Genomic DNA, 26,653 nt, shown 5'->3' with positions numbered 1-26,653 from the left:
TTTTCTGGATGAATTGCTGAAGAGTTTCTTCCAACCTTGTTGATCTGTCATTAAGCATAGATAATTGTTGCCACAAGGTTGGTTGCTGCTGCTGCTTATTATACTGATTAGCCTGCCCAGTTTGTCCTTGGCCAATGCTTGGATGTGGTTTCCAACCCTGATTATAATTCCCTTGACGGTATGGAAACTGATTAGCCATGAAGTTAACATCCTCCACGGCCTCCACTGGAAAAGCACACTGGCCATTTATGTGATCACCTCCACATAGTTCGCACAACTGGGTTTGTATCTGGGCAGCAGACTTCAACTCTTTAGGTAATTGAGCCAAAGTTTTTGTCAGAGTCTCTAGCTGTTGAGTTAGAATTTTATTCTGTGCTAGCAGAGCATCATGCGTTTGTAATTGTAGAACCCCTTTCTGTGGCATAGGAGCTCCTCTTTCATTGTGCAGCTCATTATCACTTGTAGCCATATTTTCAATGATTTCAGTTGCTTCCTCTGGAGTCTTCCATTTGATATTGCCATCCAGCATCATCTTGGTTTGTGAACCAAGCCCTCCAAGGAAAGTTAGGACTACTTCTTGATCTTCAAAGCCATGCGTGGGAGTTTTACGTAACAAGCTTTTATACCTATCCCATGCATGTCCAAGTGATTCTTCCATGCCCTGCTTGAATGAAGATATCTCTTGCTTTCCCTTAGTCACTTTAGATTGTGGGAAGTATTTATTCAAAAACTTTGCAACCACTGCTTCCCACTCCGTGAAACTTTCTTCTGGAAAAGAGTTCAACCAAAGCTTAGCATTGCCTCCCAATGAGAAAGGAAACAAGCTAAGTTTGATAGCTTCGTCTGGCACCCCATTAATCTTGACCGTGTTACAGATCTCATTAAATGTTGTAAGGTGCTCATATGGGCTTTCATGTGATAACCCATTAAATTGATTACTCTTTACCAGTTGAATTAATGCTGGTTTGACCTCCATGTTGGCTGCATTGACTCTAGGTCGAGCTATGCTATTGAAGTGCTGAGGTCCAGCAAGATTAGTGTAATCTGCAAGAGTTCTTCTAGCATTATTATTGTTCTCCATACTCCCTGTGCTATGAACAGAACCTTGTGGTGATGATTGTAGGAGAGTTTCAGGAGAAGGGAAAAGTTCTCTGGACGTTCTGATTCTTCTCCTCCTTCTACTCTCGTCTAGCCCTTCAAGTAGTGGTTCTGTTGTTTTCTTACTTCTAGTTCGAATTGCCTCTGCATGCACAAGAAAACAAAACCCTAGAAAAGATTTGTTAGCACAAAAAGATATAGAAGAAAATAAAGATTGAAAAGATATAAGAAGATAAAGATTTAGAAGATAGAATCAAATAAAATAAATAAAACCTAATCTAAAAAATAAAATCTAATCTAAAAGATAAAATAAAATAAAATCTAACCTAACCTAAAAGATAGAATAAGAATAAAATAAAATCTAACCTAAAAAGATAAAAAGATAAAATCTAATAAAATAAAATAAAATCTAATCTAAAAAGATAAAAATAAAATCAAATAAAAAAACCGAAAAATAAAAAAACAGAAAATAAAAACAGAAAACAGAAAAACAGAAAACAGAAAAAAAAATAAAATAAAATCAAATAAAATACAAACTGAAAAATATAAACAGAAAAATAAAATAAAAATTCGAAATTTAAAATAAAATAAAAAAAATAAGTCAAAGATAATCAATAATCACACAAATTAACCAGTTAAACCACGAATCCCCGGCAACGGCGCCAAAAACTTGATGGACAAATTTGTAAGCACCAAAATATGATGTCACAAACTTGTTTCACAATCGGCAAGTATGACCGAATCGTTCAAGTAATAAAACTTGGTAAGACCAAGTATCGTTCTTCCCAAAGGACTCACGGCCTAGTTTAGTTATGTGGTTTCTTGATTAACTAAGACTTACAAACGAAATATTGGGTTTAAAATGCAAGACAGAAAATAAACATGTATGCATGAATTTTGATCAATGGCAAAGACAAAAGATAAACACTTTCAATGGAATATATGAATGAATATGTTGTTGGGGGTCAATTTCATCTCATCCACTCTCATACATTTTAGGAATTCAACATTCAAATCATCATTGTTAATGCCACTCTCTAAGTACCATTCTAGATGGCTTCTCCCTAATCAAATAGTTCATACAATTCCTAGCATTCCTAATGATTAGTTATTTTGCGCAGGAGCTTAAGGCAACCAATATAATATTGTCAGTATAATATTGGGAGAAATTCCCCGGATCTAGATTTCCCCGTACGTGTCCGTATCAACAAAACCAATAATCATGCATTAGAATGAGTTAAACAATGCAAGCATTGAGCAAAGAGGAAAAACCCTAACTAATGATGAAAGAAAGCATATGTCTTAATTCAAAGATGTACTCAACAAATCCATATATGAGAGCTTCAAGAGATTACTTTGATTCCCCAACAAACATACAAGGTTTAGTTCACCATATTCATGGTGAACCTAGATGAATTACAATGAAAGTATGAAAGAATAAACCCAATAAAGGTGAAGAGGTAGCCTGAGCATCCAAGATCCTCCTTCAAAGGGGTGAAAGAGAGTGTTTGCCTCGTTTCTGCCAAAGATACTAATTCTAGGACGTGTAAGTCCTTATATACTAGTTTAGAATTACAAAAGATTACAAAAGCCCAAGTCCATAAAAGTGCCGCTCAGCGGTAAATACCGCTCAGCGGTGATTGCGCTTCACGTTTCTTCCCCTCAGCGGCCAGTTTGCCCCTCAGCGTGACTCCCGCAACCTCCTGAGTGCCGCTCAGCGGTAAAATGCCGCTGAGCGGTGCCTTCGGCTTCTACTTTTGCACTCTTTCTTGTGTTTTCTAATGTCATCTCTCTCATTCTTCACTTCTTTCACCAAATTCACCTCAAAACCTGCACAAAAACACTTAAATCAAGCATAAACCTGTCCAGCTCTCATATTTATGAAAATATAGATAAAAGCATGATTTCAAGCTAGTTTCTAAGTCTAAAGGTTGCTTTTAGTATCAATTTTAAGCATGAAAATAACAGTTTTTCAACTGTTATCAGATGCTCTTGCCCAAATAACTCCTCCGCCTTCTACTTCTGAGCCTACATTGAAGGAGTTGTTGGAGCAGATGACCATGCAGAACTTTCAGTTTCAGTAAGAGACTAGAGCGTCCATTCAGAGTTTGAATGATCAGATAGGGCAGATGGCCACTCAACTCACTGAGGAACAATCTCAAGATTCAGAGTTACCATTTCAGACTGTTCAGATTCCAGATGATGTTAATGTCATCCGCATAGGAGATGGGGAGCAGAGTCATCAGCTTACTGTTGGGCCACCTACTTTCCCATCGCCCTATGGCCCTACTCTTGCACATGAGGAGACTGATGAAGATTTTGAGGACCAGACAGGTATAAGCAGTAATTCTGAACCAGGGTGACCACCTTCATCTTCCACCACTTTAGCAATCTTTAAGGAAGTGGAGGTAAGCATACCTCAGTATGATTATGTCATTGATGATTATGTTCATGATTATGCTGTTGAGGGGTATGTTGATAATAATATTGTTGTTGAGCATGTTTTTAATTCTCCCTCTCTGCATGATGAGGACCAAGTTTTGATATCAAATTCGTATGTTTATTCTCCATGCACTGAACATGAATCTGAGTCTGTGGTTGATATTGTTTCTGAATTTGAAAGTGATCCATGTTCTGAGAGTATATCTGAGGTTCAGTCTGTTACACTGGGATAGGGTGTTATAACCCTGCATGTAATTTCTGTAGAGCCACATTGCACTAACCATGTTGCAAGAGGTACACATGAATTTGACCAACATGCACCCACAGTGGAAGACAAAGGTGCTTACATACACAACAGTTTCAACATCAATAGGCACCAGCTGAACCCGCTCATCAACAATCCTTGCTTCTTAGATCCAACTGTGGAAGACATTTCCCTGCTAGATCAAATCTGGAGGATGAAGCAATTCTTCCTCAAAACTTCCTTGCTGGATCCAATGGTGGAAGACATCTCCCTGATAGTCCAAAATTGGCAACTGCCACCATGACCAGGGGAGTTTTTCTTTCTCTCTTCTCCCCCTTTTCCTACTTTTATTGCACTTGTCCATGATCTGTTCACTGTTTTGATTTCTAATCTTATGCTTATGACACATTGAGGACACTGTGTAGTTTAAGTGTGGTCTATTGGGGGAGATTTTTATTTTTCTTTGTTAGTTTTTGTTTTTTGTGTTAATTTTTTTCTTTTCTAGGTAGTTTTTGTTTTGTTTTGTGTATAGTTTTACATGTTTCTCTTGATTTCTGGACCTTGTTTAAGTTGTAGACTTGTCTTTCACTTCACTTGATTGATACTTATTGGCTTGAAATCCTTGCTTTACTTTGCTTGGGAAGATGATTATGATGTTTGAGAGGTTGAATTGATTGTGACAATTACCCTGTGTGAGATTTGAGCCACTTTATGTTCTTTCTTGTGTGTGATATGTCTCTTGATTGCTTGCGCATATGCCTTGGCTTGACTCTTGTTGATAACTCTTGATTGATATGCATGTTTGGAAGTGATGAGGGCAATTTTGTTTTTGAGCCTCTCTAGCCAAATAAGCTTACCTTGTTCTGATTCTTTGAAAACCCTTTTTGAGCCTATACTTTCCTCATTTCTTTGTTTTGAAGCTCATACACTAGCCCTAAGTGAAAAACCATGATTACCTTAATCTTAGGGAATTTTGGAGCTTTGAAAGTGTTTTTGGAACAAGTGTGGTATCCTTGGGGACTTTGATGAATTGGCTAGTTGGTTCCTCATCTTGTGTTGTTTTTGGAAATATGATCTTGTTGAGTGATAAAGAAAGAAAAGAAAAGAGACAGGATAGAAAGAAAATGATGAAAAAAAAAATGAAAAAAAAACAATTTTGTGAATAATGGAGTCGAGTAGAGGATTGAATTAGAGGTGTGGGTGATGTTTGACTGTACTTATACTTGTTCCCCATTGCTCCTCTATTTCTTCTGGGTTGTAGCTACTTATCCATATTTTATCCTCCCTTGTCCTTGGCCCCATTACAACCATGAAAAGACCTTTTGATTTGAACATGCATATGTTTTGAGTGTTGATATTAGAGGCTTGCCAAGTCTGTTGTTGCTTGCTTTCTTGAGTGCATTGAGTTGACATTGCTTACCTTAGACACTTGAGAGAAACACTGATAGTGCATCTGTGAGGTTTTGTTACTTTTGATTCACCTCTTGAGCTGATTGATCATTTTGCCATGTCTTGAATTGCTTGGATGATTACATGAGTATCTGCTTTCTTCGATTTAGTGTTGGATATTGTCTACTGCTTTTCTTTGTCCAGATTTCTTGAGAACTGTGTAATTCGGTTTGTTTTCTCGTGAGCCTTTGTTTTTTTTTTTTTGTGTGCTGAGTTTCTTTCACTTCCCTGATGTCCTTTGAACTATTCCCTGATTTGCGTCTTGATTTTGCCCAGGAGTGCAAAAGACTAAGTGTGGTCTATTTTGATGAGTCAATATTTTCTCAATTTCACTTAGCTTATTGTACCGAATTTAATTAGGGAATTGTGCTTAAATGTCCAGTATTTTCCCATTTTTCTTAATTGTGCTTAATTTGATCGGAAATTCTTATTTTAACTAATTTGAATTATCTGAGCTAATTATTTGCATTATTAATTGCAGGGGAAAATTGTTGGATAATATTTGGGACATTTGGAGGTCAAAATAAATGCCACATCAAATATACTTTAAACTAAGCAAAGACGTGGTGTGAAATTCAATTATGGGAGTGTACATGGAGATGAGCTTGGTTGGAGAAACATTGAAGTGGTGTGACGGTGGGAAACAGAGGGCTGCACGTCCACAAAAGCAGAAGGAGGTGCACGAAAAAGGGGTAGCAGGCCCAACAGCAGCTGAAACAAATAAAAGGAACCGAGCGCTCCTTTATTGTGACGTGACCGAGCGCTCTCTCCACAGAACCGAGCGCTCCTTTATTGTGACATGACCAAGCGCTCTCTCCACGTGACCGAGCGTTCTCTCCACTCGCTCTTTGCTTCCAGCCGTGGTGGTGTGTGTCTTCACGTGAACATCACACGGTGTGTGCTTCCAGCTACCATTCTCCCAAGTGAGCCATCATATCATCTCAACTCATTCCAGCAAAATCAAAAAGACAACTGTGCACCGCTTCTCCAGCAAAGAAACACACGGACGTCCACGCGGGCTTCGTGCACGTCCAGCAACTCTGAAGAAGACAGTGCACGTCAAGCACACTCATATGAAGAGAACGCACGGCCTGGTTTGGCTTCACGCGGATAGCAGCGTCCAGTTGGGGCAACAACGGACGTCCACGCGGGGTTCACACAGAGACGGCCCATGGGGAGCGTCCAGCAAGCACGGAAGGCACCACGCGTCCATCTTTTGAGCAGCAGCAAGCCCAGCAGAGAGAATACGCTCGTCCAGCAGGTGCAGCACATCACGGCCCACCACACGCACACTTCACAATAGCGTCCAGCAAGCTGCACTAATTTACTTTTGGAAGCAGAGAGGAAAACACGGTGATTATTCTGGAGAAAAAGAAAGCAAGACGTGGAGGGCCCACCTTTGTTTACTTTTAGCATAGATTGAAGAAAAAAACAAAAGTGCCAGGGAGACAAACACACGGAAAAGCTGCTGGAAAAAGTACAATTTTATTTTTGTCTTTCTTGGAAAAGCACCTCACGGCAGAAATAAAAGGGGGAGTGAGAGCAGCCTTCAAGGGGGTTTTACGGCCTGGTGTACGGTTCCAATTTTATTTTCCTTGTTGTAATGAATTAAATTTCAATGCACAATTTGATTTAATTTCCTGTACTGAAACTTCAATCCTGTTTTACTGTTTTATTCACTGATGTCATTTAAATTCTGTTGCAATTTAATTTCTGTTGTTGTTTGTCTGCAATTTAATTTTTACTGTTGTTTGCACTGTGTTGTTGATTATTTCACTTTAAATCATTCACTGTAATTTTGTTCTCTGTATTTTGCTGCTGTAATGTTGATTCTGTTTTCATATTTGAAATTTACTGTTTTCTGTTTTTACTGTTTATTGTATTTGTAGTTTCTGTATTTTCGTTTTTACTGTTCCAGATTTATTTTTATCGTTTCATGTTACTGTATTTCCGTTTTTTTTACTGTACCAATTTCGTTTTCACTGTTTTAATTTCGTTTTACTGTACTGAAATTTATTTCAACGTTTTTAATTCAGTCGTGTTTAAATTTCATCCGCAACCAAAAACACTACAAACCCCCCCACCTTCGTGTGTGATCTGAGACTGAACCACAATTTGGTCCTTGAGAGACGACCTAGGAGTCACTTCCTAGTTTATACTGCATTAATTTTGCAATCAATTTTTGTGTGAGGTGCGACCCTCTCAACACTCATTGATAACAGTTGAAAAACTGTTATTTTCATGCCTAAAAGTGATACTAAAAGCAACCTTTAGACTTAGAAACTAGCTTGAAATCATGCATTTTGTTTATATTTTCAGAAATAAGAGAGCTGGACAGGTTTATGCTTGATTTGAGTGTTTTTGTGCAGGTTTTGAGGTGAATTTGGTGAAAGAAGTGAAGAATGTGAGAGAGAGGACATTAGAAAAGACAAGAAAGAGTGCAAAAAGAGAAGTCGAAGGCACCGCTCAGCAGCAAACTACCGCTGAGCGGCACTCAAGAGGTGGCGTTGGAACCGCTGAGGGGCAAATGGCCGCTGAGGGGAAGAAAGAAGACGCGTAACCACCGCTGAGCGGTAAATGGCGCTGAGCGGCACTTTTTGGGCTTGGACTTTTGTAATCTTTTGTAACTCTAGATTAGTATATAAGGGCTTGCACGTCCTATAGTTAGGCATCTTTGGCAGAAACGAGGCAAACACTCTCTCTTTCACCCCTTTGAAGGAGGATCTTGGATGCTCAGGCTACCTCTTCCACTTTATTGGGTTTATTCTTTCATACTTTCATTGTTATTCATCTAGGTTCACCATGAATATGGTGAACTAAACCTTGTATGTTTGTTGGGGAATCAATGTAATTTCTTGAAGCTCTCATATATGGAATCTGTTGAGTACATCTTTGAATTAAGACATATGCTTTCTTTCATCATTAGTTAGGGTTTTTCCTCTTTGCTCAATGCTTGCATTGTTTAACTCATTCTAATGCATGATTATTGGTTTTGTCGATACGGACACGTACGGGGAAGTCTAGATCCGGGGAATTTCTCCCAATATTATACTGACAATATTCTATTGGTTGCCTTTAAGCTCCTGCACTCATGAACTAATCATTAGGAATGCTAGGAATTGTATGAACTATTTGATTAGGGAGAAGCCATCTAGAATGGTACATTAGAGAGTGGCATTAACAATGATGATTTGAATGTTGAATTCCTAAAATATATGAGAGTGGATGAGATGAAATTGACCCCCAACAACATATTCATTCATATATTCCATTGAAAGTGTTTATCTTTTGTCTTTGCCATTGATCAATTCATGCATACATGTTTATTTTCTGTTTTGCATTTTAAACTCAAATATTTCGTTTGTAAGTCTTAGTTAATCAAGAAACCACATAACTAAACTAGGCCGTGAGTCCTTTGGGAAGAACGATACTTGGTCTTACCAAGTTTTATTACTTGAACGATTCGGTCATACTTGCCGATTGTGAAACAAGTTTGTGACATCATATTTTGGTGCTTACAAATTTGTCCATCAAGTTTTTGGCGCCGTTGCCGGGGATTCGTGGTTTAACTGGTTAATTTGTGTGATTATTGATTATCTTTGACTTATTTTTTTTTATTTTTAATTTAAATTTCGAATTTTTTTATTTTTCTGTTTATATTTTTCAGTTTGTATTTGATTTGATTTGATTTTATTTTTTTTGTTTTCTATTTTTCTGTTTTCTGTTTTCTGTTTTTCTGTTTTCTATTTTTATTTTCTGTTTTTTTATTTTTTGGTTTTTATTTGATTTTATTTTATCTTTTTAGATTAGATTTTATTTTATTTTATTAGATTTTATCTTTTTATCTTTTTAGGTTAGATTTTATTTTATTCTTATTCTATCTTTTAGGTTAGGTTAGATTTTATTTTATTTTATCTTTTAGATTAGATTTTATTTTTTAGATTAGGTTTTATTCTATTTGATTCTATCTTCTAAATCTTTTTATCTTCTGAATATATCTCTTCTTCTATATTTTTTTTGTGCTAACAAATATTTCCTAGAGTTTTGTGCCTAATGTCTGCAGAATGCAATTTGGTCAAGAGTTTAACTATATGGGCACTCAATTCTACCAAAGTAATCTCAACCAATGGTGGGAACCTCACTCAAGCATGGATCAAAGCCAATTTTGGCAAGCTGCCGGACAATTTGAGAACCAACCACAACAACAATGGCAGCAAAAATCCTCTCTATCAGAAAGTTTGGAGGACACCCTTCAACGATTTTTGAAAAGTTCCGACTCTACTCAGAAAAGCATTGAAGAATCATGTAAAAGGATGGAGATGCACTTTCGTTACATTAGTCAGAGATTGGATGATGAGGTCAATACTGAAGTTAACCTTAAGGAGGAAGGGCAAGTCATTATCACTGAAAGTGACAAGATTCTTGATGAGGAAAAATTAGAGGGAGATGAGGAAAGGGTAGAGAGAAAAGAGAAAGAAGAGTTGAGTGAGAAAGATAAAGATGAAGAAAAAGAAAAAGAATTGGTTGAGAGAGAAGAGAGAAAGAAAATTTGTGTGAAGATAAAGAAGTTGAGGAGAAAAAGAGAAAATTTAGGGAGAGAAAAAGGAAGAAAAAGAAGATGAGAGGAAAGAAGAAGAAATCACAGGAAAAATCACATCCTCATCTAAAGAAGAATCATAGGAAGGAAAAGAAATTTAAGTGCTTCATGGAAATCTTCAAGAAATTGGAGATTAAAGTTCCTATGATTGAGACACTGCAACAGGTTCCTGGTTTGATCAAATTTCTGAAGAAGTTCAGTAGGAAGAAGAAGAAAAAGAAGAAGGAACTTGAGCTTTACTGGGTCAAGCTAATGACATTAAAAGAGCGCTTGCTGGGAGGCAACCCAGTGAATTTAAAAACTTTTGATTTGGTTTTGTAATTTTTAATTTGTGAACATTAGTTTTGTAAATATTTTTGTTGGATCCAGCATCTACTGAAGGATGTTAGGTTTGTAACACCTACTGATGGGTGTTGGTGAGAAGATTTTGCACCTACTGATGGGTGCTGGTAAGTTTGAAACACCTACTGATGGGTGTTGGTGGATTTTGGGTCAGGCTCGTGACGTTAAACAAGCGCTACCTGGGAGGCAACCCAGTTGATAGATTGTTTTCTGTTTGTTTATTTTAGTTAGGGTTTGCATAAGCATTTTTAACATTGAATTGCAGGGAACCAGTGAGGGGTATGTCTAGGAGGCACGTAGGTAAAGAAAAGAAGGAGAAGAGCACATCACGCAAGTGCCGCTGAGCGGTATTTTACCGCTGAGCGGTACTCTCGCAGAATGGGCTTTAGTTCCCCTTAGCGGGACCCGAGCCCATTAGGGTATTTTTATACCCTAAGCTGCGCATAAGCTTCTATTTTCAGGCCCTTCTCTGCACACACACTCCCACATACCTTTTCCAAGGTTCTCCACATCTTTTCCCTATTCCCTCTTAAGAAAATCTCCCTTTCACTCACTTTCTCACTAGTTTTCCATCTAAGTTTGGGGTTGGGAGAGAGCATCATTGAAGGGGATGATTTCTTCATTGTGGTTTACTAATGCTTAACAATGTATCTGTTGGTTTTGTGAATTATGTTTGATGCAGGGATGGCCTCCTCATCGGGCAAAAAGAATCAAGACTATAAGATCCAAGAAGAGGAAGAGGAAGATACAGAGAGCTCGGACTGATGAGGAGCTGAGATAGCATTTACTGATGAATGCTATCATATGATTATGCTTTTGTGGTTTAAGTTTTCTGAACTTATTTGTTTTTGTTTTTAGATTAAGGTTTGATGTACTCTATTGAACACCTGGTTCCTTATGATGGTTTGCTATTAACTGTGATTGTGTGATAAGTAATGCTGAATGATGCTTATGATTAATTGATGTTGAGATGATGTGCACATTAAAATGCTTATATAGGTGATTCACAAGCTTTGTGAACAAATGTGTAATATCATGATTGTGATTGTGAAATTAAGCAGGATGTGCATGTCAAATGTGAATAAGCTTATATGTGAGGTTTTGAGCTCCAGAGTTGTTATTGTTGAATGCTATTACTTTGAAAGCATGAATGACTTTGCCCAGGTTTTCTATGATTGAATCAATTGCTTGTTTTGCATCATATGATCAAAGGCCGTGTTTTTGAAACCCTTTTTATTGGCCAAATTCATAAAGTTAGCCTTCTAAAAGAGAACACGTTGTGTTCTATCCTTTGAACCCTTAGCCTTAAATATACACTGAACACCCTTGATTGAAAATCTTTACCTTGAGTTAAGTAGAAGATCTTGTGTGGTATTGTTAAATGTTCAAGTTTGGGGTTATTGGGGAAACATGAAAAAGAAAAAAAGCATTGAGCTAACAGCTAAAAAGTAAGAATATGCAAAGAAAAGAAAAGAAAAAGAAGCAAAGCTCAATGCAAATGCAAAAGCAAAGGCAAAAGAAAGTTGGGAATGAATAAGAAGATTGTGTTGTTATGATTCTCTTAACTCAAGGATTTTGTGATCCAGAAAAACCAATTTTCTTGTTAGCCCAGCCACATTATAAGCCATTGAAAAGTCCTTGTGATGATGCATGCTTGTGAATGTATTTGATTGTGGTTAAATGAAAGGCAAAGTTGATTCATGTAACATTGTGATAGTGGAGTGAATGAGTGAAACACTTTACCTCTTATACACTTGTGTGTTGAGTGAAACACTTTACCTAGTGAGGAAATATTCCATAAGCACATGAACATCCATGCTTAATTGATTGATCATTCATGAAAAATAGCATTTGTTGGAATTTAAATGACCTTGTGAACACTAAAGCATGTGCACATTTGAATTAACTCTTGGTCATAAGTTTGAGTGAAGTTATTACTTATCTTGAAAATAGGATTTTGAATGAGTGAACCATCATATGAATTGGTTGGAGATGGAGTTACATTTTGTTTGCTTGAGGACAAGCAAAGTTCTAAGTTTGGGGTTGTGATAACAGTTGAAAAACTGTTATTTTCATGCCTAAAAGTGATACTAAAAGCAACCTTTAGACTTAGAAACTAGCTTGAAATCATGCATTTTGTTTATATTTTCAGAAATAAGAGAGCTGGACAGGTTTATGCTTGATTTGAGTGTTTTTGTGCAGGTTTTGAGGTGAATTTGGTGAAAGAAGTGAAGAATGAGAGAGAGGACATTAGAAAAGACAAGAAAGAGTGCAAAAAGAGAAGTCGAAGGCACCGCTCAGCGGCAAACTACCGCTGAGCGGCACTCAAGAGGTGGCGTTGGAACCGCTGAGGGGCAAATGGCCGCTGAGGGGAAGAAAGAAGACGCGTAACCACCGCTGAGCGGTAAATGGCGCTGAGCGGCACTTTTTGGGCTTGGACTTTTGTAATCTTTTGTAACTCTAGATTAGTATATAAGGGCTTGCACGTCCTATAGTTAGGCATCTTTGGCAGAAACGAGGCAAACACTCTCTCTTTCACCCCTTTGAAGGAGGATCTTGGATGCTCAGGCTACCTCTTCCACTTTATTGGGTTTATTCTTTCATACTTTCATTGTTATTCATCTAGGTTCACCATGAATATGGTGAACTAAACCTTGTATGTTTGTTGGGGAATCAATGTAATTTCTTGAAGCTCTCATATATGGAATCTGTTGAGTACATCTTTGAATTAAGACATATGCTTTCTTTCATCATTAGTTAGGGTTTTTCCTCTTTGCTCAATGCTTGCATTGTTTAACTCATTCTAATGCATGATTATTGGTTTTGTCGATACGGACACGTACGGGGAAGTCTAGATCCGGGGAATTTCTCCCAATATTATACTGACAATATTCTATTGGTTGCCTTTAAGCTCCTGCACTCATGAACTAATCATTAGGAATGCTAGGAATTGTATGAACTATTTGATTAGGGAGAAGCCATCTAGAATGGTACATTAGAGAGTGGCATTAACAATGATGATTTGAATGTTGAATTCCTAAAATATATGAGAGTGGATGAGATGAAATTGACCCCCAACAACATATTCATTCATATATTCCATTGAAAGTGTTTATCTTTTGTCTTTGCCATTGATCAATTCATGCATACATGTTTATTTTCTGTTTTGCATTTTAAACTCAAATATTTCGTTTGTAAGTCTTAGTTAATCAAGAAACCACATAACTAAACTAGGCCGTGAGTCCTTTGGGAAGAACGATACTTGGTCTTACCAAGTTTTATTACTTGAACGATTCGGTCATACTTGCCGATTGTGAAACAAGTTTGTGACATCATATTTTGGTGCTTACAAATTTGTCCATCAAGTTTTTGGCGCCGTTGCCGGGGATTCGTGGTTTAACTGGTTAATTTGTGTGATTATTGATTATCTTTGACTTATTTTTTTTTATTTTTAATTTAAATTTCGAATTTTTTTATTTTTCTGTTTATATTTTTCAGTTTGTATTTGATTTGATTTGATTTTATTTTTTTTGTTTTCTATTTTTCTGTTTTCTGTTTTCTGTTTTTCTGTTTTCTATTTTTATTTTCTGTTTTTTTATTTTTTGGTTTTTATTTGATTTTATTTTATCTTTTTAGATTAGATTTTATTTTATTTTATTAGATTTTATCTTTTTATCTTTTTAGGTTAGATTTTATTTTATTCTTATTCTATCTTTTAGGTTAGGTTAGATTTTATTTTATTTTATCTTTTAGATTAGATTTTATTTTTTAGATTAGGTTTTATTCTATTTGATTCTATCTTCTAAATCTTTTTATCTTCTGAATATATCTCTTCTTCTATATTTTTTTTGTGCTAACAAATATTTCCTAGAGTTTTGTGCCTAATGTCTGCAGAATGCAATTTGGTCAAGAGTTTAACTATATGGGCACTCAATTCTACCAAAGTAATCTCAACCAATGGTGGGAACCTCACTCAAGCATGGATCAAAGCCAATTTTGGCAAGCTGCCGGACAATTTGAGAACCAACCACAACAACAATGGCAGCAAAAATCCTCTCTATCAGAAAGTTTGGAGGACACCCTTCAACGATTTTTGAAAAGTTCCGACTCTACTCAGAAAAGCATTGAAGAATCATGTAAAAGGATGGAGATGCACTTTCGTTACATTAGTCAGAGATTGGATGATGAGGTCAATACTGAAGTTAACCTTAAGGAGGAAGGGCAAGTCATTATCACTGAAAGTGACAAGATTCTTGATGAGGAAAAATTAGAGGGAGATGAGGAAAGGGTAGAGAGAAAAGAGAAAGAAGAGTTGAGTGAGAAAGATAAAGATGAAGAAAAAGAAAAAGAATTGGTTGAGAGAGAAGAGAGAAAGAAAATTTGTGTGAAGATAAAGAAGTTGAGGAGAAAAAGAGAAAGGAAGAAAAAAATAAAAGAAGAGAAAAAGAGAAAATTTAGGGAGAGAAAAAGGAAGAAAAAGAAGATGAGAGGAAAGAAGAAGAAATCACAGGAAAAATCACATCCTCATCTAAAGAAGAATCATAGGAAGGAAAAGAAATTTAAGTGCTTCATGGAAATCTTCAAGAAATTGGAGATTAAAGTTCCTATGATTGAGACACTGCAACAGGTTCCTGGTTTGATCAAATTTCTGAAGAAGTTCAGTAGGAAGAAGAAGAAAAAGAAGAAGGAACTTGAGCTTTACTGGGTCAAGCTAATGACATTAAAAGAGCGCTTGCTGGGAGGCAACCCAGTGAATTTAAAAACTTTTGATTTGGTTTTGTAATTTTTAATTTGTGAACATTAGTTTTGTAAATATTTTTGTTGGATCCAGCATCTACTGAAGGATGTTAGGTTTGTAACACCTACTGATGGGTGTTGGTGAGAAGATTTTGCACCTACTGATGGGTGCTGGTAAGTTTGAAACACCTACTGATGGGTGTTGGTGGATTTTGGGTCAGGCTCGTGACGTTAAACAAGCGCTACCTGGGAGGCAACCCAGTTGATAGATTGTTTTCTGTTTGTTTATTTTAGTTAGGGTTTGCATAAGCATTTTTAACATTGAATTGCAGGGAACCAGTGAGGGGTATGTCTAGGAGGCACGTAGGTAAAGAAAAGAAGGAGAAGAGCACATCACGCAAGTGCCGCTGAGCGGTATTTTACCGCTGAGCGGTACTCTCGCAGAATGGGCTTTAGTTCCCCTTAGCGGGACCCGAGCCCATTAGGGTATTTTTATACCCTAAGCTGCGCATAAGCTTCTATTTTCAGGCCCTTCTCTGCACACACACTCCCACATACCTTTTCCAAGGTTCTCCACATCTTTTCCCTATTCCCTCTTAAGAAAATCTCCCTTTCACTCACTTTCTCACTAGTTTTCCATCTAAGTTTGGGGTTGGGAGAGAGCATCATTGAAGGGGATGATTTCTTCATTGTGGTTTACTAATGCTTAACAATGTATCTGTTGGTTTTGTGAATTATGTTTGATGCAGGGATGGCCTCCTCATCGGGCAAAAAGAATCAAGACTATAAGATCCAAGAAGAGGAAGAGGAAGATACAGAGAGCTCGGACTGATGAGGAGCTGAGATAGCATTTACTGATGAATGCTATCATATGATTATGCTTTTGTGGTTTAAGTTTTCTGAACTTATTTGTTTTTGTTTTTAGATTAAGGTTTGATGTACTCTATTGAACACCTGGTTCCTTATGATGGTTTGCTATTAACTGTGATTGTGTGATAAGTAATGCTGAATGATGCTTATGATTAATTGATGTTGAGATGATGTGCACATTAAAATGCTTATATAGGTGATTCACAAGCTTTGTGAACAAATGTGTAATATCATGATTGTGATTGTGAAATTAAGCAGGATGTGCATGTCAAATGTGAATAAGCTTATATGTGAGGTTTTGAGCTCCAGAGTTGTTATTGTTGAATGCTATTACTTTGAAAGCATGAATGACTTTGCCCAGGTTTTCTATGATTGAATCAATTGCTTGTTTTGCATCATATGATCAAAGGCCGTGTTTTTGAAACCCTTTTTATTGGCCAAATTCATAAAGTTAGCCTTCTAAAAGAGAACACGTTGTGTTCTATCCTTTGAACCCTTAGCCTTAAATATACACTGAACACCCTTGATTGAAAATCTTTACCTTGAGTTAAGTAGAAGATCTTGTGTGGTATTGTTAAATGTTCAAGTTTGGGGTTATTGGGGAAACATGAAAAAGAAAAAAAGCATTGAGCTAACAGCTAAAAAGTAAGAATATGCAAAGAAAAGAAAAGAAAAAGAAGCAAAGCTCAATGCAAATGCAAAAGCAAAGGCAAAAGAAAGTTGGGAATGAATAAGAAGATTGTGTTGTTATGATTCTCTTAACTCAAGGATTTTGTGATCCAGAAAAACCAATTTTCTTGTTAGCCCAGCCACATTATAAGCCATTGAAAAGTCCTTGTGATGATGCATGCTTGTGAATGTATTTGATTGTGGTTAAATGAAAGGCAAAGTTGATTCATGTAACATTGTGATAGTGGAGTGAATGAGTGAAACACTTTACCTCTTATACACTTGTGTGTTGAGTGAAACACTTTACCTAGTGAGGAAATATTCCATAAGCACATGAACATCCATGCTTAATTGATTGATCATTCATGAAAAATAGCATTTGTTGGAATTTAAATGACCTTGTGAACACTAAAGCATGTGCACATTTGAATTAACTCTTGGTCATAAGTTTGAGTGAAGTTATTACTTATCTTGAAAATAGGATTTTGAATGAGTGAACCATCATATGAATTGGTTGGAGATGGAGTTACATTTTGTTTGCTTGAGGACAAGCAAAGTTCTAAGTTTGGGGTTGTGATAACAGTTGAAAAACTGTTATTTTCATGCCTAAAAGTGATACTAAAAGCAACCTTTAGACTTAGAAACTAGCTTGAAATCATGCATTTTGTTTATATTTTCAGAAATAAGAGAGCTGGACAGGTTTATGCTTGATTTGAGTGTTTTTGTGCAGGTTTTGAGGTGAATTTGGTGAAAGAAGTGAAGAATGAGAGAGAGGACATTAGAAAAGACAAGAAAGAGTGCAAAAAGAGAAGTCGAAGGCACCGCTCAGCGGCAAACTACCGCTGAGCGGCACTCAAGAGGTGGCGTTGGAACCGCTGAGGGGCAAATGGCCGCTGAGGGGAAGAAAGAAGACGCGTAACCACCGCTGAGCGGTAAATGGCGCTGAGCGGCACTTTTTGGGCTTGGACTTTTGTAATCTTTTGTAACTCTAGATTAGTATATAAGGGCTTGCACGTCCTATAGTTAGGCATCTTTGGCAGAAACGAGGCAAACACTCTCTCTTTCACCCCTTTGAAGGAGGATCTTGGATGCTCAGGCTACCTCTTCCACTTTATTGGGTTTATTCTTTCATACTTTCATTGTTATTCATCTAGGTTCACCATGAATATGGTGAACTAAACCTTGTATGTTTGTTGGGGAATCAATGTAATTTCTTGAAGCTCTCATATATGGACTCTGTTGAGTACATCTTTGAATTAAGACATATGCTTTCTTTCATCATTAGTTAGGGTTTTTCCTCTTTGCTCAATGCTTGCATTGTTTAACTCATTCTAATGCATGATTATTGGTTTTGTCGATACGGACACGTACGGGGAAGTCTAGATCCGGGGAATTTCTCCCAATATTATACTGACAATATTCTATTGGTTGCCTTTAAGCTCCTGCACTCATGAACTAATCATTAGGAATGCTAGGAATTGTATGAACTATTTGATTAGGGAGAAGCCATCTAGAATGGTACATTAGAGAGTGGCATTAACAATGATGATTTGAATGTTGAATTCCTAAAATATATGAGAGTGGATGAGATGAAATTGACCCCCAACAACATATTCATTCATATATTCCATTGAAAGTGTTTATCTTTTGTCTTTGCCATTGATCAATTCATGCATACATGTTTATTTTCTGTTTTGCATTTTAAACTCAAATATTTCGTTTGTAAGTCTTAGTTAATCAAGAAACCACATAACTAAACTAGGCCGTGAGTCCTTTGGGAAGAACGATACTTGGTCTTACCAAGTTTTATTACTTGAACGATTCGGTCATACTTGCCGATTGTGAAACAAGTTTGTGACATCATATTTTGGTGCTTACAAATTTGTCCATCACTCATCTTCGCCCACTTTCGCCAATTCCTCCACTTCTTCCACTTCGTCCACTTCCTCGACTTCCTCCACTACCTCCACTTCCTCCACTTCCTCCTCTTCCTTCACTTCCTCCACTTCATCCACTTCCTCCACTTCCTCCACTTCCTCCACTTTGTCTACTTCGTCCACTTCATATACTTCGTCAACTTTGTCAACTTCGTCCACTTCCTTCAGTTCCTCAACTTCGTCAAGTTCGTCCACTTCGTCAACTTCGTCCACTTCCGCCACTTCCTAAACTTCGTCAACTTCATCCACTTCATCCACTTCGTCTACTTCGTCCGCTTCCTCCACTTCCTCAACTTCGTCAACTTCGTCCACTTGCTCCAGTTGGTCCACTTCCACCACTACCTCCACTTCGTCCACTTCCTCCACTTCGTCCATTTTGTAGACTTCCTCAACTTCGTCCTCTTCCGCCAATTCCTCCACTTCTTCGACTTCCTCCACTACCTCCACTTGCTTCACTTCCTTGACTTCGTCAAGTTCGTCCACTTCGTCCACTTCCACCACTTGCTCAACTTCGTCCACTTCCGCCAATTCCTCCACTTCGTCCACTTCCTCGACTTCCTCCACTGCCTCCACCTCCTTCACTTCCTCAACTTCATCCACTTCGTCCACTTCCTCCTCTTCCTTCACTTCCTCCTCTTCCTCCACTTCGTCCCCTTCATCCATTTCGTCGACTTCATCCACTTCCTCCACCTCCTCTATTTCCTCCACTTCCTCCACTTCCTTCACTTCCTCCACTTCCTCCACTTTGTCCACTTCCTCCACATCCTACACTTCGTCCACTTCGTCAACTTCGTCCATGATGACCAATTTATGAACACCGAAAAATGGCGCCAAAAACTTGTTTAACCCTCGGCAAGTGTAATTTAATCGTATCAAGTAATAAACTCGGTAAGACAAAGTATCATTCTCCCAAAGGACTCACGGCCTAGTTAGTTATATGATTTCTATATTATTTAAGACTTGTGAACAAATTCTTGAGGTTTCAAATGGAAAAGACAATAAGTTAACATGTATGCATGAGTTTTGATCAATGGAAAAGAAGAACACAAACACTGAACGAATTATATGGATGAGTACGTTGTTGGGGTAATCAATTTCATCTTATCCACTCTCATATACTTTAAGGAATTCATCATTCTTTTCATCAATGTCAATGTCACTCTCTAAATCACCTTGCAAGAAAGCTTATCCTTAATTACGAGTTCATACAATTCCTAGCATCCCTAATAATTAATTCTGAAGCACAGAAGCTTAAAGGCAACCAACCCTGATATCCCTATGTCTAGGCAATATGCTATTGGGAGAATTTCCCCGGATCTAGATTTCCCCGTATGTTCCCATATCGACAAAATCAATAATCATGACATCGAATGAGTTAAACAATGCATGATTTGAGCAAAGAAGAAAAACCTTAACTAATGATGAAAGAAAGAATGTATCTCAAATAAGATGTTTAACCACAAGTTCCATATACGAGAGCTTCAAAAGATTACATTGATTCCCCAACAACAATATAAAGTTTAGTTCACCATATTCATGGTGAAACTAGATGAACAATAATGAAAGAATGAAAGATAGAACCCTAGAAAGATGAATAGGTAGCTTAAGCATCCAAGATCTTCCTCCAAGGGGTGGAAAAGTGAGTGTTTGCTTCGTCTCCAGCCAAAGATAGCAACCCTAGGACGTCCTAAAGCCCAAAAGACCAGCACTAAGCGGTAAACTGTCGCTTAGCGGTACCAGCGCGTAGTCAGTTTTCCCCTCAGCTGCACTTTCACCCCTCAACGAAGCCAACGGGTGTTCCTGAGTGTTGCTCAGCATTAAACTGGCGTTGAGCGGTACTTGCGGCTTCTCTTTTTTTGCACTTTTTGAGTTCTTTTCTGATTCCATCTCTATCCTTCTTCACTTCTTTCACCGAGTTCACCTTAAAACCTGCATAAAAAACTGAAATCAAGCATATACCTGTCCAACTCTCTTATTTCTAAAAATATGAACAAAAGCATGATTCCAAGCTAGTTTCTAAGTGTTAAAGGTTGCTTTTGGTATCAATTTTAAGCCTGAAAATAACAGTTTTTCAACTGTTATTACAACCCCAAACTTAGAACTTTGCATATCCTTAAGCAAACAAGATGTAACTCAATCTTCTACCAATCAATACAATGGTTCACTCCATTCAAAAATCCTCTTTTCAAGATAAGTAAGTACTTCAATTAAGCTCATGACGAAGACTTCAATCAAGACATGCACATGCTTTAGTGTTCACAAAATCACCTAATATCCAACTAATGCTACTTTTCATGAATGATCAATCAACTAAGCATGGATGGTCATGTGCTCATGGAATCCTTCCTCACTAGGTAAAGTGTTTCACTCAAACACACAAATGTATAAGAGGTAATCACTCATTCACTCTACTATCACAATGTCACATTTATCAACTTTGCCTTTCATTTAACCACAATCAAAAACACTTACAAGCAAGCATCATCACAAGGAATTTTCTATGGCTTATAATGTGGCTGGGCTAACAAGAAAATTGGTTTTTCTAGATCATAAAACACTTGAGTTAAGAGAATCATATAAACACAACCGTTCTTACTTATTCCCAACTTTCCTTTGCATTGAGCTTTGCTTTTTCTTCTCTTTTCTTTTTCTTTTTCTTTTTCTTTTCACATTCTTAGTTCTTAGCTCTTAGCTCAATGCTTTCAATTTCCCTTTCATAACTTCCCAGCAACCCCAAACTTGGACATTTGTCAATACCACAAAATATTTTCTACTTAACTATAGGTAAAGCTTTTCACAAGGGGTTTTCAAATTATGTTCAAGACTACGGGTTCAAATGATAGAACACATAGTGCTCTCTTTTAGTGGGCTAAATTCATGAATTTGGCTATTAAAAGGGTTACCAACAAATGGCCTTGATCATACGATGCAAACAAGCAATTGATTCAATCATAGAAAACCTAGGCAAAATCATTCATGCTTTCAAAGTAATAGCATTCAATCACAAAAACTCTGGAGCTCAAAACCTCACATATAAGCTCATTCACATTCCACATATACACATCCTGCTGATGGACAAATTTATGAACACCAAAATATGATGTCACAAACTTGTTTTTCAATCGGCAAGTATGACCGAATCGTTCAAGTAATAAACTTGGTAAGACCAAGTATCGTTCTTCCCAAAGGACTCACGGCCTAGTTTAGTTATGTGGTTTCTTGATTAGCTAAGACTTAAAGACGAAATATTTGGATTTTATATGCAAAAGACGAAAATTAAATATGTATGCATGAAGTTTTGATCAATGGCAAAAAGCAAAAGATAAACACTTTCAATGAAATTTATGTATGAATATGTTGTTGGGGGTCAATTTCATCTTATCCACTCTCATATATTTTAGGAATTCAACATTCAAATCATCATTGTTAATGCCACTCTCTAAAGTACCTTTCAAGAAGGCTTCTCCCTAATCACGAGTTCATACAATTCCTAGCATTCCTAATGATCAGTTCATAAGTGCAGGAGCTTAACGACAACCAATATCATATTGGGAGAAATTCCCCGGATCTAGAATTCCCCGTACGCGCCCGTATCGACAAAACCAATAATCATGCATCGAATTAGTTAAACAATGCAAGCATTATACAAAGAGGAAAAACCCTATCTAATGATGAAAGAAGGCATATATCTTAAATAAAAGATGTAAAAACAAATTCCATATATGAGAGCTTCAAAAGATTACATTGATTCCCCAACAAACATACAGAGTTTAGTTCACCATATTCATGGTGAACCTAGATGAATAACAATGAAAGAATGAAAGATAAAACCCTAAAAGGGTGAAGAGGAAGCCTCAGCATCCAAGATCCTCCTTCAAAGGGGTGGAAGAGAGAGTGTTTGCTTCGTTCCAGCCAAAGATACAAACCCTAGGAAACCCTAAAGCTTATATATTATTCGTAAATTACAGAAAATTAGGTCCAAGCCCATTAAAGTGCCGCTCAGCGGTAAAATACCGCTCAGCGGTAAGTGCGTGTCACGTTTCTTCCCCTCAGCGGGCATTTTGCCCCTCAGTGGTCCTCCCGTGAGCTCCTGAGTGCCGCTCAACGGTAAACTGCCGCTGAGCGGTGACTTCGGCTTCTCCTTTTGCACTTTTTGATGTCTTTTCTGATTACATATCTCTCCTTCTTCACTTCTTTCACCAAATTCACCTTAAAACCTGCACAAAAACACTGAAATCAAGCATAAACCTGTCCAGCTCTCTTATTTCTGAAAATATGAAGAAAAGCATGATTTCAAGCTAGTTTCTAAGTATAAAGGTTGCTTTTAGTATCAATTTTAAGCATGAAAATAACAGTTTTTCAACTGTTATCACAACCCCAAACTTAAAACTTTGCTTGTCCTCAAGCAAACAAGATGTAACTCCATCTTCAACCAATTCATATGATGGTTCACTTCATTCCAAAATCTTCTTTTCAAGATAAGTAAAAACATCAATCAAACTTATGATCAAGATTTCAATCAAGATGTGCACATGCTTTAGTGTTTCACAAAATCAGTTAATACCCAACAAATGCTCTTTTTCATGAATGACCAATCAATTAAGCATGGATGTTCATGTGCTAATGGAATATTTCCTCACTAGGTAAAGTATTTCACTCAACACACAAGTGTATAAAAGGTAATCACTCATTCACTCTACTATCACAATGTCACCTGAATCAACTTTGCCTTTCATTTTACTACAATCAAAAACATTCACAAGCATGCATCATCACAAGGACTTTTCAATGGCTTATAATGTGGCTGGGCTAACAAGAAAATTGGTTTTTCTGGATCACAAAATCCTTGAGTTAAGAGAATCATAACAACACAATCATCTTATTCATTCCCAACTTTCTTTTGCCTTTGCATTGAGCTTTGCTTCTTTTTCTTTTCTTTTCTTTTTCTTTGCATATTCTTACTTTTTAGCTCTTAGCTCAATGCTTTTCCTTTTTCATGTTTTCCCAACAACCCCAAACTTGAACATTTAACAATATCACACAAGATCTTCTACTTAACTCAAGGTAAAGATTTTCAATCAAGGGTTTCAGTGTATGTTCAAGGCTAAGGGTTCAAAAGGATAGAACACAAAGTGTTCCCTTTTAGTGGGCTAATTTTACGAATTTGGCCAATAAAAAGGTTTCCAACAAACGGCCTTGATCATATGATGCAAAACAAGCAATTGATTCAATCATAGAAAACCTGGGCAAAATCATTCATGCTTTCAAAGTAATAGCATTCAACAATAACAACTCTGGAGTTTAAAACCTCACATATAAGCTCATTCACATTTGACATACACATCCTACTTAATTTCACAATCACAATCATGATAAACTGCATTTGTTCACAAAGCTTGTGAATCACCTGTATAAGCATTTTAATGTGCACATCATCTCAACATCAATTAATCATAAGCATCATTTAGCATTACTTATCACACAACCATAGTTAATAGCAAACCATCATAAGCATCATTAACCATTCATCATTCAGCATTACTTATCAAACCCTAATCTAAAAACAAAAACAAATAAGTTCAGAAGACTTAAACCACAAAAGCATAATCATATGATAGCATTTATCAGTAAATGCTATCTCAGCTCCTTATCAGTCTGAGCTATCCTCTGTATCTTCCTCTTCCTCCTCATCTTCATCATCTTCAAATGCATCATCATCATCAGCTTCATCTTCTTCCATCTCTCTAGCTGAAGCTTCAGCTGCTCCAGCTCCTCCTCCATGCACTGGTTCTTCTGGCCAAGCTACCACATTATGGAATTCATCCATAGTCCACTTGTGGGCTGGAGGTGTATCATACATCCCCACAATCATCTCAGCAGTGGCCACCTGCCCTCTGTGAATGGACTGCAACTGAGCACCTATAAGAGACATATACATGTCCCTCATCTGGAATGGTTCTGCTGCATGTGTATCAGCAGATGTCTAGCTCTATGATGGCCCTATCTCTCTACGAGCCCGGCGTGGTGGAACTGGCTGAGCTGCTTCCTCACCTCCACAGTACTGCCTGTAATAAGCCTCATCAATAGCTTTTCTTGGCCTCTCAAATGGTGGAGCAGAAGTGTCCACCCCAGCTATCTTGCAAAGGTGCGTGATCAAAGAGGGATGTCCTAGTGGTGCTTTGTTGTTTGAGGTATTAGCGCACACACTAATTGATGAGTCGTTATTTCTTGAATTATATTTAGTTTATTGCACTTAGATAAACCCGGGAATTGTGTTTAATTGTCTGTTATTTCACTGTTTTCCGAATTCTGCTTAATTTGGTCAGAAATTTACAATTGTGTTAATTTGGGTTTTCTGAGCTGATTAAGTGCATTTTTTTGAAGTGCAGGAAAATTTCGGAAATACATTTTGGGACATCAGGAAGAATGCCAAATAAATTCAAGACTCTCCACACAGACATTTTAGAATTAATTAAATTGTAATTCAGTAGTTTAGAATTTCTGTATCAACTCTTATATTTTGGGTCAATTTTTGGTAAATTAGAGTAGACCCAAAAATTAGAAATTAATGACTTGAACCTAGGGTTTGATTGTGTGTGGACCCTACCCTAAAAATGAGGACACACGGCCCTTAAAAAAGACAGTGCAGCCGCCATTTGAAAAGCAGCCCCCACACACTCTTGGCTCTCGGTTTTCTTTGGGGGGCACTTTTACTCTCTCGGTTTGGGTTCTTTTTGGGTTTTGGTCTCTCGGTTTTTGTCATAGGATTTTAGGATTTTAGGATTTTGCTTTGGAATTTTTCTTTGGCTGGAAACACTATTTTTGGATCATGAATGAAGAGCACATATTCTATTTTTCATTTTTCTTTTGGCAAGTGTTGGATTCATGAACAATAGTTGAAAAGAAGCAAACAGACTTTTTCTTTTACTTTGCTGGAATGAACAAAAGGTGCACGCTTTGATGCTGGACTGAGAAGCACGGTGGTTTAGTTTATTTTTCTTTGCTTTGCTGGAGAGGAAGTGTTGATTGGAAGAAGGGGAATGGTGTCCGCATGTTGTGCTGGAACGTGTTGAAGTTTGATGCATTTAATTTGGTTGTGGGAAGCGAGTCCAGCTGCCACCTGGGAAAGAAGAAAGAATTCATTTTACAAGAAAGGAGCACGTGGAGTTGGAGATGATTCACGGTTGGAAGAAAAGAGAATTGGCACATGAAAGTGGTGCCACGGAGATTAGGTGAAGGAAAAGTGAAGTTTCGGTCCAGCAAAGTAGTGCACACGGTCACATCATGTTCCCCTTGTCACGGCTGGAAGCATTAAAGAATGAAATGTTGATTGAGTAGGAGAGAATGAACGTACGGGATTGGTGACTCATTTGGAGCATGCGCCTGGATGTCCTGGAAGAAGTGATGCACGCGGACGGCTGGAATGGTACGCTCGTTCCGTGAACGAGCGTCCTTTCTATTCATTTTGAGATGAGGTGATTCTCGGTTGGGAGAAAAGCACACGCTGATCACTTAGTCTTGAAGAAGGACGCGCATATGTGCATACGGAAGCAGCTCACTCATGGATTCAACATTCACGGTTTTCATTTAGCATTTTACTTCTTAGTTCAACATTGAATTTTAAGAGTATTGAACGTATTTCTTTAGCGCCGTGCATTTTAATTGGTTCAAGCACTTTATGAATTTACCTTGAAATTTTATTCGAAATTGCAATGTGCATTTCATTATTAGGCAAACGTACTTTTTATTATTATTACTGCATTTTAATTAGTTCACACATCTCGTTTTAGAATTGTTCATCACTTTATTGATTTCTTTCACTGCCTATTATGTTTGGTTTATTGTTTCCGTTCACTTTAATGTTGTCTATTATGTTCGGCTTCTTTATCTTCTTGTATTTCCAATTTCCTCACTTGCTTTAGAGACCGTTTGGTCGCAATGTAGAACAGTTCGATTTTCATGCTTTGTCAATTTATTTCAATGTTTTCAATTATGTTTGGTTGTATTTAATTTCCCGTTTTAATTTAGTTAATTTCCAAAGCACAAAAACACTTTCAACCCCCCCCACTACGTGTTTGATCTGAGACTGAACCACAATTTGGTCCTTGAGAGACGACCTAGGAGTCACTTCCTAGTACTATACTGCATTCTTTTATGCACAACTTTTGTGGGAGGTGCGACCCTCTCATCAAAATGGCGCCGTTGCCGGGGACCAATGGTTTAGTCTTAGGTCTTTTTGTTGTGTTTGTGTGTGTTGTGTTTTGTCTT

The sequence above is a fragment of the Vigna umbellata genome, chromosome 7 (assembly GCF_029865625.1).
Source record: "Vigna umbellata cultivar VRB3 chromosome 7, Vumbellata_1.0, whole genome shotgun sequence".
Taxonomy (NCBI): domain Eukaryota; kingdom Viridiplantae; phylum Streptophyta; class Magnoliopsida; order Fabales; family Fabaceae; genus Vigna; species Vigna umbellata.
This window is presented reverse-complemented; position numbering follows the sequence as displayed.